Source organism: Zingiber officinale, chromosome 9B (genome assembly GCF_018446385.1).
Source record: "Zingiber officinale cultivar Zhangliang chromosome 9B, Zo_v1.1, whole genome shotgun sequence".
Taxonomy (NCBI): domain Eukaryota; kingdom Viridiplantae; phylum Streptophyta; class Magnoliopsida; order Zingiberales; family Zingiberaceae; genus Zingiber; species Zingiber officinale.
In genome coordinates, this window is record NC_056003.1 from 64,355,251 (window position 1) to 64,368,285 (window position 13,035).

Consider the following 13,035-nt stretch of genomic DNA (forward strand, 5'->3'; position numbering starts at 1 on the left):
AGTTGCCTGTATCAATAAAGATGTGGTGAATAGTGTAGTTAGCTATTACCGCTCGGATGATGAGGGCGTCATCATGCGGGACTTCGACTCCTTCGAGGTCCCTAGGCCCAAAGCTGATCTCGGGCCCGTTCGCCAGCTCCTGACTGCAGCCGACTGCATGGACCGTAAGTTGCCTTGCATGCGCCTTCCGTGCCCTGTTGGAATCTCCTCCGGTCGGCCCTTCGATGATGATGTTGATTTTGCCCCTCGAGGCATTTCCTCTGTTCTCTTCATCCCGTGCAGACGACCTAGGTTGTTCATGCGACGCCAGGGGATTAGCTCTATGCGGCTGGTGGGGGTGTGCCGCTCGGGTGATTCTCTGGCTGCCCGCCGCCCGGCCTCTTGGTACCGATGTCGCCTATCAGGTGATGGGGATCGGCGACGATAACTCCTGGGAGTGGGATGAGCGATCGGAGGGAGACTCCAACAATCCCGGGTGTTGTGTGTGGCGGATTGGTGGAGCGAGCAAAACATGGGAGTCGATACCTTCCCCTTTGGCTTGGGTCGATCGGCCGCTACTTGTTGAACGGCGTGCGGCCTTGCTTGCTAATGAGGATGAGCTATCTCTACGCGGGGTCCTCTCGGTGGTTGATAATTGGAAAGTGGTTTCCGCTCGGTGTGGGCTGGTGGCTCGGATGGTGCTTCCTTTTTCCTCGCCATCTGAGCTTCCTCCACGTTGATGTACTCGTTGGCTTTGTTCAGCATGTGGTCATAGCTGCGAGGTGGCTTTCGGATAAGCGATTGGAAGAACTCACCGTCCACAAGCCCCTATATGAACGCGTTCATTATGTTGGAGTGTATACTGAAAGCCTAAGCTTTTGTAAACATTTGTTTTGAATAAAGAATCACATTTGGTCAAATTATCTACATTTGTTTGTAGTTGTTCATATAATTTATATTGTAGATAACATAGTATGTGGTGTCACATGCAGAAGATGATGTTATCAGTACCTTATAAATTATAAACAGTAGCTCACGACTAAAATGGAAAGGAACAAACCATTAGAAGGTCGTAGTGTAATTAGGTATTAGTTTATCTTGACTATATAATTACACTAGTACACTCAGAGTGTATTGAGTAGGACCATTTGAGGTCGTTTCTTTTATACTGACTTTATATAGGAACAAAGACCTCAGTTATTATGGAAGTGTGTGCTCTTAATCCTAATATAATAACAAGCACATATATTTGATATTTATTTCTTTAATTTATCAATGGGTGAGATTTAGTTCGATGAATCAATAAACCCGATAAGTTGGGAAATGGTATCACTTATAGTGTGTGTTGTTGATTATAGAAGGAAACTGTGTCCTAGAGATACTAGGTTGATTATGTCCCCAAGAGGAGCTCATAAGGATTGTCATGTTAAACCCTGCAGGTGGACTTAGTCCAACATGACGATAAGGTTGAGTGGTACTACTCTTGGACTTAGATATTAATTAAATGAGTTGTCAGTAACTCACTTAATTAGTGGACATTCGATATCTTAAACACAGGGAGACTAACACGCTCATAATAACAAAGGAGCCCAAAAATGTAATTTGGGATTGGTGCGGTAGTTCAATAATAGTTCTCTAGTGGAATGAATTATTATTGATAAAATTAAGTTGTGTGTTCGGGGCGAACACGGGATGCTTAATTTTATCGGGAGACCAAAACCAATTCCTCCTCTCGGTCCCTATCGTAGCCTCTTATTTATAGAGTTCTATACCCACCTTCTATACCCACCAATAGGGGGCCGGCCAAGCTAGCTTGGGAACCAAGTTAGGGCCGGCCTAGGTACAAAATTAGGTGGCCGGCCCTAGCTTGAACCCAAGCTAGTGGGGCCCGGCCAAATTAAATTTAAAAGGGATTTTAATTTTAATTTTTATTATGTGGAAGAAATAATTTATTAAAGAGAATTAAAATTAAAATATCTCTCTTGTAAAAGATCTACAAAAGATTAAAGAAAGAGATTAGATCTCTTTCCTTATTTGTAGATTGGTGAGATATTTTATTTTCTCTTTAAAATTATTCACATATTGATAAAATTAAAATTATAGAAATTTCCTTTTATCAACCATGAAGAGATTTTTAAAGAGAAATTTTATTTTTAAAATTTCCGGAAACAAATTAGGAAGTTTTAATTGTTGATTAAAACTTGTCTAATTTTTTCCTTCATTGATGTGGCCGGCCATTGGTTTTGATTTGGGAAATTTTATTTTATTTTTCTCAATTAAATCATGTCAAGGAAATTAAGGAAATTTTATTGTAATTAAATTTCCTAATTTACCTAAGCCAAGGAATATAAAAGAAGGGGTAGGGGTGCCTTCATGAGACACAACCTCTATTATTTTATCTCCCTCTTTTGTTCCTTGGTGTGGCCGGTCATCCTTTCCCTCTCTTCCTCTTGTGGTGGCCGAACCCCTCTATTCCCTTGGAGCTCTTGTGGTGGCCGGATACTACTTGGAGAAGAAGAAGAAGAAGAAGAAGGAGAGGAAGCTAGCATCTCTTGGAGCTTGGTTGGTGTTTTGGTCTTCTTCCTTGGTGAAGCTTTTTTCTTTGTGGCCGAACCTAGCTAGGAGGAGAAGAAGGTGGTTGGTGATTTCTCATCTCGGAAGATCGTTGCCCACACAACGTCCGAGGTTAGAAGAGGAATACGATAGAAGATCAAGAGGTTTTTCTACAAGGTATAACTAGTAATTTTTCTTTCCGCATCATGCTAGTTATTTATGGAAATAATACCAAATACAAGAGGCTTACGTTCTAGAATTTCGAATATGTTTTTCGAAGTTGTGTTCTTTTGTTTTTTCTTTTCCTTGTGATTTGATTGTTCTCTTTGGTTAACCTAAAGTTATTTTAGGAAATTAAATATTAGATTTCTATAAAAGGTTTTGTCTAGTCGGTGGTGGTTGCTCCCATATCCAAGAAGGTCATGTGCCTCGCCACGTCAGTACTGGGAACCAATTATGGAAATTAATATTTAATGGAATTAATAACTTAAGGAGACTTGGGTCGAACGTGTTAAGTTCCGCAGGAGATCCAATTCAAAACCTAAAAGAACAAATAGATTAAGTTTTGGATCAAACGTGTTAAGTTCCGCAGGCGATCCAAAATTTAATTTAAAAGAACACATGGTAGCTAGGAAAAGGTTCAGACCTTTGTACAAAATTTTTGTACAGTGGAACCTATAGGTTTTCCGAGTAGCAACCAACAATTGGTATCAGAGCTAGGGTTTTGCCTCTGTGTATTTGGTATTAGGTTAATTATGCACATGTCATACATAATTTAGGCAGGTTAATAGTAGTATGTGCTAACTTTGTGGATGCAGGATCCAACTATTATGGCTTTTAGTTATTATGTGTGTGATTGGACCCTTGGATATGTCAAGGGCATTTATATGTGTGTGCATGATTGTATTAAAATACAGCAGGAGCTGTATTTAGTTTTATTAGGATTTTATTTTTGATCTAGATACATGTACATTCCTTTTATGGAATATAGGATCAAAAATGTAAAATTCTATTTATGTCGCGGATCGAATCTTGCAAAGCGTGGAACCTTCTAAGGACCAGAGGCGCAGCGGAACTAGAAGCAAGATGGATGCGACAGCTAGACCCGGTAGCGGTGGCCAAATATGGCAGCAGCTTGGGATGACAACACACGGAGGACAACTAGAGATAAAAGTCATAATAGTTGAAAATTAGATTTTTCTATTTATTGCTTTTATATTGTGCTATGTGTGCATGTTAGTTTACAAGTTAAGTAGGCTAACATAGTTAAAATTCCTCATTTATAAATAACTAAGTGGGAGAGGGATTTTTAAGTAAATCCCATGGTCTCCATTACTGGTTTGTAAGTGATGCAAACAAGCTTGCGCGTTGGCTCTGAGTGCCTTCCTCCATAACGGATGAGCTTGTTTGCGGATCACTAGAACAGACTTCCATTTTTGGATGACTATAGGAAATTAATTAAGAGCGTGTGATCTTCCCCAACGGAAGGGGCATAATCTTATTAATGGACTTAGTGTCAAGTAATGGTATACACTTAGACACATATAATAGTATCCTCCCCAACGGAGTCACTGCTATTATTTGTGTGACCAAATAATACCAACTATTAATTTTATTTGTCAAAAGTTAGGTTGACAAGATAATAAAATTAATGGGTTAAAACCCTCCTTTTACAAATGTTGAATTTGTATACGTCCACACTAACGTGGCATACAAAATTCACGGTGTTATGAGGTGTTGGTTAATTTAAAATAGTATTGTTTGAGGAATCAATATTATTCTAAATTTAGAGTTCTGACCAAAAGTTATTTGTGATTTTAGGATGACTTTCAACCCACCGTCCATCATACTTCAACAAAATAGACTTATTGGACCTAATTACATAGATTGGAAAAGAAACCTCGACATTGTTCTATCAAAGCTATAAATTTGTACTGACTGAACCTTGTCCTGATGCACCCACTGGTGAATCTACCCAAGAGGAGATTGAATATCATAAGAGATGGGTAAAGGCAGATGAGATGGCACGGTGTTACATTTTGGCTTCAATGTCAAATGTATTGCAACATCAGCATCAAGATTTACCAACAGCTTATGATATTATGAACAATCTCAAGGAACTCTTTGGTCATCGGGATAGGGCTTCTAGACAAGAAGCTATGAGAAAGATAATGACAGCCACCATGCAAGAGGGTACTCCTGTAAGGGATCATATCCTAAAGATGATGGCTTATCTGAACGAGATACAGATCCTTGGAGGGGAAATTGATGGGGAAACCCAGATCGATATGATCCTCCAAACGCTACCTAGAAGTTTTGAGCAGCTCCGCCTAAACTATAATATGAATAAAAGGATTTATTCATTAGGGGAACTACTGACAGAACTTCAAGCAGCAGAAGGATTATTTCGTCACAATTCTCAAATTCACTATGCTGAAAATGGTTCTACTTCTAAACCGAAAGGAAAGAAGAAGAAGAAACAAGCTGGCTCAGCAAAGAAAGTGAATAAATCTCAGAGTACGGGATTTAAAGCTGGAGTGAAGAAGCCGAAGGGCAAGTGCTTCATCTGCAAGCAGGCAGGACATTGGAAGGCGGACTGTCCTCGTAGAAACCAAAACAAAGGTATATCTCATGCTCTAGTTGTTGAAACATGTTTAGCGGTGTTATCTACCAGCACCTGGTGTGTAGATACGGGAGCCACTGATCATGTCTGCAATTCCTTGCAGGGGTTCCAGGAAACCCGACGACTATCTGAAGGAGAGATTACCGTCTACATGGGCAATGCTACTAAAGTGGCAGCTGTTGCAGTGGGAGACGTCTACTTATCTTTTAGTAGAAATAGAAATTTGATTTTAAGAAATTGTCTTTATGTACCCAGTTTTAGAAAGAATTTAATTTCAGTTTCTAAACTGTTTTTAGATGGATATTCAGTTTCCTTTGGTAACGATGTAGTTATTAAAAGAAATAAAGTGATTATCTGTTATGGTGCATTAGTTGGCAATTTGTATACTTTAAATCCAATTTCTTCCACAAAGCAAAACATGGAAATTTATAACTCATCTTCTAATTCTAATAAGAGAAAAGAACCTTCGGAAATGAACCAAGCATATCTTTGGCATCTAAGGCTTGGTCATATTAACTTAAGTAGGATTCAGAGGCTTATAGCCGATGGACTTTTGAGTTCATTAGAGTTGGAAAATTTTCCAACTTGTGAATCTTGCTTAGAAGGTAAAATGACCAAGAGGCCGTTCAAGGCAAAGAAGGGGTATAGAGCTAAAGAAGTGTTAGAATTGGTTCATTCTGATTTGTGTGGTCCTATGTCTGTCCAAGCAAGAGGTGGTTTTGAATATTTTATCTCTTTTATAGACGATTATTCAAGATATGGATACATTTACCTAATGCGCCGCAAGTCCGAGTGCTTTGATAAATTCAAAGAATACAAGGCTGATGTGGAGAAACGTCTAGGTAAAAGTATCAAGACACTACGGTCTGATCGTGGTGGCGAATACCTCTTAGGAGAGTTTAGGAATTACTTATCAGAGGCCGAGATTCAATTCCAATTGTCTGCACCTGGAACACCCCAACAGAATGGTGTAGCAGAACGAAGGAACAGGACTCTTATGGAAATGGTTAGATCGATGATGAGTTATTTAAAATTACCAAATTCATTTTGGGGATATGCTCTGGAAACAGCAGTATACGTTTTGAACTTAGTACCTTCTAAATCAGTTTCTTCTACTCCCATAGAATTGTGGAATGGGCGAAAACTCAGTCTAAGACATATTCGGATTTGGGGTAGTCCAGCACATGTGCTAAAACCAGATGCTGATAAGTTAGAATCTCGTACAGAAGTTCGCGTGTTTGTAGGATATCCCAAAGGAACGAAAGGAGGTTTATTTTATAGTCCTAAAGACCAGAAGGTCATTGTTAGCACCAATGCCCAGTTTTTAGAAGAAGACTATATAATGGATCACAAGCCCAGTAGTAAAGTTGTTTTAGAAGAACTTAGAGAGGACATGTCTACTTCAGTACCAACAGTACAAGATGAAGTACCACAAGAGACTGCAACACGTGTCACACATGATACACAACCACAGATAGTGCCTCGTCGTAGTGGGAGAGTTATAAGGCAGCCTGAAAGATTCATATTTTTGGGAGAGTCTTCGGACTTGATCCCAGGTAAACATGAACCTGATCCACGAACATATGACGAAGCACTCCAAGATATAGATGCAGCATCTTGGCAAAAGGCAATGAATTCTGAAATAGAGTCTATGTACTCTAATAAGGTCTGGGAACTTGTAGAACCACCTGATGGTGTAAAAGCCGTTGGATGCAAGTGGATCTACAAAAGGAAAAGAGGGACAGACGGGAAGGTAGAAACCTTCAAAGCTAGGCTTGTTGCGAAAGGGTACACTCAGAAAGAGGGAATCGATTATGAGGAAACCTTTTCACCGGTGGTCATGCTTAAGTCTATCTGGATACTCTTATCCATTGCTGCTCATATGGATTATGAGATTTGGCAAATGGATGTCAAGACAGCTTTCCTTAATGGAAGTCTTGAAGAGAACATCCATATGAAGCAACCAGAAGGGTTCGTTGAAAAAGGCAAAGAGCATCTAGTGTGCAAGCTCAATCGATCCATTTATGGACTAAAGCAAGCTTCAAGATCTTGGAACATCCGGTTTAATGAAGTAATCCAGTCATATGGATTTATTCAAAATTCGGATGAGTCTTGTGTATATAAGAAGTGTAACGGAAACGTGGTGGTATTTCTTGTACTATACGTAGATGATATTTTGTTAATTGGCAACAATGTCAAGGTATTATCAGACGTAAGGGTATGGTTGTCCAAACAATTTGATATGAAGGACTTAGGAGATTGTGCACACATTCTTGGGATCAAAGTTATAAGGGATCGTAAGAAAAGAATGTTGTGTCTGTCCCAAGCTTCATATATAGATACAATCCTTGCTCGTTTTAGCATGCAGGATTCCAAGAAAGGTTTCTTACCTTTTAGACATGGAGTAGCTCTATCTAAAGAGATGTCTCCAAAGACGTCGAAAGAGATAGAGGACATGAAAGCAGTTCCTTATGCTTCGGCTGTAGGAAGCCTAATGTATGCAATGCTATGTACGAGACCTGATATCTGTTTTGCCGTGGGCATGGTCAGCAGATATCAGAGTAACCCTGGACAAGGACATTGGACTGCGGTAAAGCATATATTAAAGTACCTGAGAAAGACTAGAGATTATATGCTAGTTTACCAAGTAGACGATTTGCTCCCTGTGGGTTACACGGATTCAGATTTCCAATCAGATAGGGATAACAGTAAGTCTACATCAGGCTATGTGTTTACTTTAGGAGGTGGAGCCATTTCATGGAGGAGTGTTAAGCAGAAATGCGTATCGGACTCAACCATGGAAGCTGAGTATGTAGCAGCCTCTGAGGCAGCTAAAGAAGCAGTATGGCTCAGGAACTTTCTAATGGACTTAGATGTGATTCCTGGTTTGCCCAAAATTATCACAATTTATTGTGATAATAGCGGTGCAGTTGCAAACTCGAAGGAACCACGAGCTCATAAGGCAAGTAAACATATAGAGCGCAAGTACCACCTGATACGAGATATCGTGAAGCGAGGAGAAGTTGTCATCGCCAAGATTGCATCAGCGGATAACCTGACAGATCCTTTCACTAAGGCCCTTCCGGCGAAAGCTTTCGATCGGCATGTGGAAGGAATGGGAATCAGATGTATGGTAGAAGATATGGCAGCTTAGTCATTAGTATAAGTGGGAGATTGTTGGAGTGTATACTGAAAGCCTAAGCTTTTGTAAACATTTGTTTTGAATAAAGAATCACATTTGGTCAAATTATCTACATTTGTTTGTAGTTGTTCATATAATTTATATTTTAGATAACATAGTATGTGGTGTCACATGCAGAAGATGATGTTATCAGTACCTTATAAATTATAAACAGTAGCTCACGACTAAAATGGAAAGGAACAAACCATTAGAAGGTCGTAGTGTAATTAGGTATTAGTTTATCTTGACTATATAATTACACTAGTACACTCAGAGTGTATTGAGTAGGACCATTTGAGGTCGTTTCTTTTATACTGACTTTATATAGGAACAAAGACCTCAGTTATTATGGAAGTGTGTGCTCTTAATCCTAATATAATAACAAGCACATATATTTGATATTTATTTCTTTAATTTATCAATGGGTGAGATTTAGTTCGATGAATCAATAAACCCGATAAGTTGGGAAATGGTATCACTTATAGTGTGTGTTGTTGATTATAGAAGGAAACTGTGTCCTAGAGATACTAGGTTGATTATGTCCCCAAGAGGAGCTCATAAGGATTGTCATGTTAAACCCTGCAGGTGGACTTAGTCCAACATGACGATAAAGTTGAGTGGTACTACTCTTGGACTTAGATATTAATTAAATGAGTTGTCAGTAACTCACTTAATTAGTGGACATTCGATATCTTAAACACAGGGAGACTAACACGCTCATAATAAGAAGGAGCCCAAAAATGTAATTTGGGATTGGTGCGGTAGTTCAATAATAGTTCTCTAGTGGAATGAATTATTATTGATAAAATTAAGTTGTGTGTTCGGGGCGAACACGGGATGCTTAATTTTATCGGGAGACCAAAACCAATTCCTCCTCTCGGTCCCTATCGTAGCCTCTTATTTATAGAGTTCTATACCTACCTTCTATACCCACCAATAGGGGGCCGGCCAAGCTAGCTTGGGAACCAAGCTAGGGCCGGCCAAGGTACAAAATTGGGTGGCCGGCCCTAGCTTGAACCCAAACTAGTGGGGGCCGGCCAAATTAAATTTAAAAGGGATTTTAATTTTAATTTTTATTATGTGGAAGAAATAATTTATTAAAGAGAATTAAAATTAAAATATCTCTCTTGTAAAAGATCTACAAAAGATTAAAGAAAGAGATTAGATCTCTTTCCTTATTTGTAGATTGGTGAGATATTTTATTTTCTCTTTAAAATTATTCACATGTTGATAAAATTAAAATTATAGAAATTTCCTTTTATCAACCATGAAGAGATTTTTAAAGAGAAATTTTATTTTTAAAATTTCCGGAAACAAATTAGGAAGTTTTAATTGTTGATTAAAACTTGTCTAATTTTTTCCTTCATTGATGTGGCCGGCCATTGGTTTTGATTTGGGAAATTTTATTTTATTTTTCTCAATTAAATCATGTCAAGGAAATTAAGGAAATTTTATTGTAATTAAATTTCCTAATTTACCTAAGCCAAGGAATATAAAAGAAGGGGTAGGGGTGCCTTCATGAGACACAACCTCTATTATTTTCTCTCCCTCTTTTGTTCCTTGGTGTGGCCGGCCATCCTTTCCCTCTCTTCCTCTTGTGGTGGCCGAACCCCTCTATTCCCTTGGAGCTCTTGTGGTGGCCGGATACTACTTGGAGAAGAAGAAGAAGGAGAGGAAGCTAGCATCTCTTGGAGCTTGGTTGGTGTTTTGGTCTTCTTCCTTGGTGAAGCTTTTTTCTTTGTGGCCGAACCTAGCTAGGAGGAGAAGAAGGTGGTTGGTGATTTCTCATCTCGGAAGATCGTTGCCCACACAACGTCCGAGGTTAGAAGAGGAATACGATAGAAGATCAAGAGGTTTTTCTACAAGGTATAACTAGTAATTTTTCTTTCCGCGTCATGCTAGTTATTTATGGAAATAATACCAAATACAAGAGGCTTACGTTCTAGAATTTCGAATATGTTTTTCGATGTTGTGTTCTTTTGTTTTTTCTTTTCCTTGTGATTTGATTGTTCTCTTTGGTTAACCTAAAGTTATTTTAGGAAATTAAATATTAGATTTCTATAAAAGGTTTTGTCTAGTCGGTGGTGGTTGCTCCCATATCCAAGAAGGTCATGTGCCTCGCCACGTCAGTACTGGGAACCAATTATGGAAATTAATATTTAATGGAATTAATAACTTAAGGAGACTTGGGTCGAACGTGTTAAGTTCCGCAGGAGATCCAAGTCAAAACCTAAAAGAACAAATAGATTAAGTTTTGGATCAAACGTGTTAAGTTCCGCAGGCGATTCAAAATTTATTTAAAAGAACACATGGTAGCTAGGAAAAGGTTCAGACCTTTGTACAAAATTTTTGTACAGTGGAACCTATAGGTTTTCCGAGTAGCAACCAACACATTATAGTTTCCGAGGTGACCGTTGGGATGTCCATAGCCACCTGGTTGAAGCGTTGGATGTAAGCTCGGAGCGACTCCTTCGCGCCTTGCTTGATGGCAAACAGATTGACGCTGGTCTTCTGGTAGCGTCTGCTGCTCGCGAAGTGATGGAGGAACGCTGTGCGGAACTCTTTGAATCTTATGATCGATTCGTCCGGCAACCTCCGGAACCACCGTTGTGCCGACCCCGAAAGGGTGGTGAGGAACACTCGGCACTTCACACTATCTGTATATTGATGCAATGTGGCTGTGTTGCCGAACTTACCCAGATGGTCATCCGGGTCGGTGGTCCCGTTGTATTCCCCGATCGCCGGGGGCGCGTAATGCCGTGGTAGTGGGTCTCGCAAGATTGCTTCAGAGAATTGTCGATTGATTCGCTCGGGGGACGCGTCTGTCCATGGCGCCTTGCCCTTCCTTGCATCGCGGAGGGGCGCCTCATTAGACGAAGAGCCCCGGTCGAGGTTGGCCTGCGCGACTTTCGAGGGCGTTTGAAACAAAGCCCGATGGAACGGTATCGGGGCGGGAGGGGCTTCCACCTGAGTGCCGGTCGGCCCTTTGTTTTGGCCCCATATTGAGAGCTACTCCGGCCAGTCATCTGGTCCGCCCGACCACCTGATGCCGATGTTGCCTGTTGAGCTATCCGATCGGCTTGAGCCTTTTGTTGTTGCTCGACTATCTTGGCTGCTCGCGCTTGGATGAGTGCGTCGAGCTCTTCGGGGGAGAGTGTCACCATGAGTTGGCGTCCAGCTTCTTCCATCTTCTATGCTCGTATTCAGGTGTGTTCCCATACACGGCGTCAATTTGATCCTGTCCGAGCTCTGAGTCGACGGACGCTGGGGACGTGGCGCTCTCCGCTATCCTTTGGTGTCGAGGTGAACCTCCGATGAACCTGCAAAGAAGCCGAGCTGGGAAAGGTTTCCTGGCGACAATCCTCCGACGCTCAAGTCAGGCAACGAAGAAGCAGAGTAACGTTACTGTGGCTACAGTGATCAAGATTGCATACCTCCGTCGAAGTCTGGGGGTCCTTATATAGGACCCCGGGAGGCACGGGCACGCTTCTTGATACGTGCACGCTTCCCTAAACATATCTCAATATGATTGTGTCAGAAAAGTACGTCTGACGTCATTCCGCAATCGTCCGAGTATATCCCGGATGTGATGGTGGAAGCTTCCACCGTACGATATTCTGTCCGCTCCGGCCGCCGACCATGCTGTTTGTCGGCGGCAGGTGTCTCGAGGACGAAGCTACCAGTTGTCCTTTTTGTCTTCTAGCGTTCTTATCTATTCCCGGGCCGAGCGGACCAGCCGCTCGGCGCTCATGGCCTCCGGGAAGCCCTGTTCACGTGCTCAGCTAGGATTGCGCCTTATTGTCCTATGTCTCGGCCGAGCGGCGAGTTCGCCCGGCTCATATACCTTTTTACCTTGAGTATCGGAAACCCGACCCATGGTCGGGCTATCTCTCGTCCGGTCCGGGAGACCCTTAGACAGATATCCGGTCGGTCGGATGCTGGTCGGCCGAATGCTTGGTCGGCCCCGTCACTCCGCTCGGCACGACCTCTGGCTTGACCCTCTTGACCATTGACCTCCACGTGCCGTTGACCTCCCGCCAACGAGTGATCCCCCGTCCTCACCACCGGATCAGTGGGCATTGACCGTTACGTCAGGGATAGATTTCTACCCCACTCCAAGCATCTGGAACGCTTTCAGGCGCCCCAACCAAGGCTATAATACAGCCTTAGTCTAGAAGCTTCAACAACAACAAACAATTTGAGTTCCAATACTTGTGCGCTTCACTTTGTTAGTTTAGCTTCGTCTTTTTGTGTTTTCATTGTTGTAAGAGGCTTCTCCGCCTGAAGGAGATACTTAGTGCGATTCATTTCCTTGGATTAACAACCTCCCCGATTGTAACCAAGTAAAATCTGTGAGTCTCGTCTTTTAGTTTATTTCTTTATTTTATTTTATGCAAGTGTTGTTTTAAGTTCGAGAAGAGTTTTTGTTTATTTTGTGCAGGGCTATTCAACACCCCCTTCTAGCCGATCACCGGGTCCCAACAATAGCAACCTTAGCAAGCAAATTAGCATTTTGATCTCTAAGTTAAAGATAGTTATTTTTCATAAGAATCTCTAATCCTTTTCAACTACCAAGTAGTTGGCCAAGACTTAGAATGTTACTCTTTAGTTTTGGCACAAAACATGTGAGATCATTTTATGGTTACCATCTTGGGAAGAAATGAGAATTGTACTTTTCCCTTCAATGCGGATTTTTGAA

The 13,035-nt window shown here is 41.2% G+C and overlaps 1 pseudogene; it reads left to right on the top strand.

Annotated features, from left to right (window-relative positions):
• The first annotated feature begins 227 nt into the window (after positions 1-227).
• LOC122023044 overlaps positions 228-13,035 on the top strand; it is a 91,874-nt pseudogene continuing 79,066 nt past the window's right edge.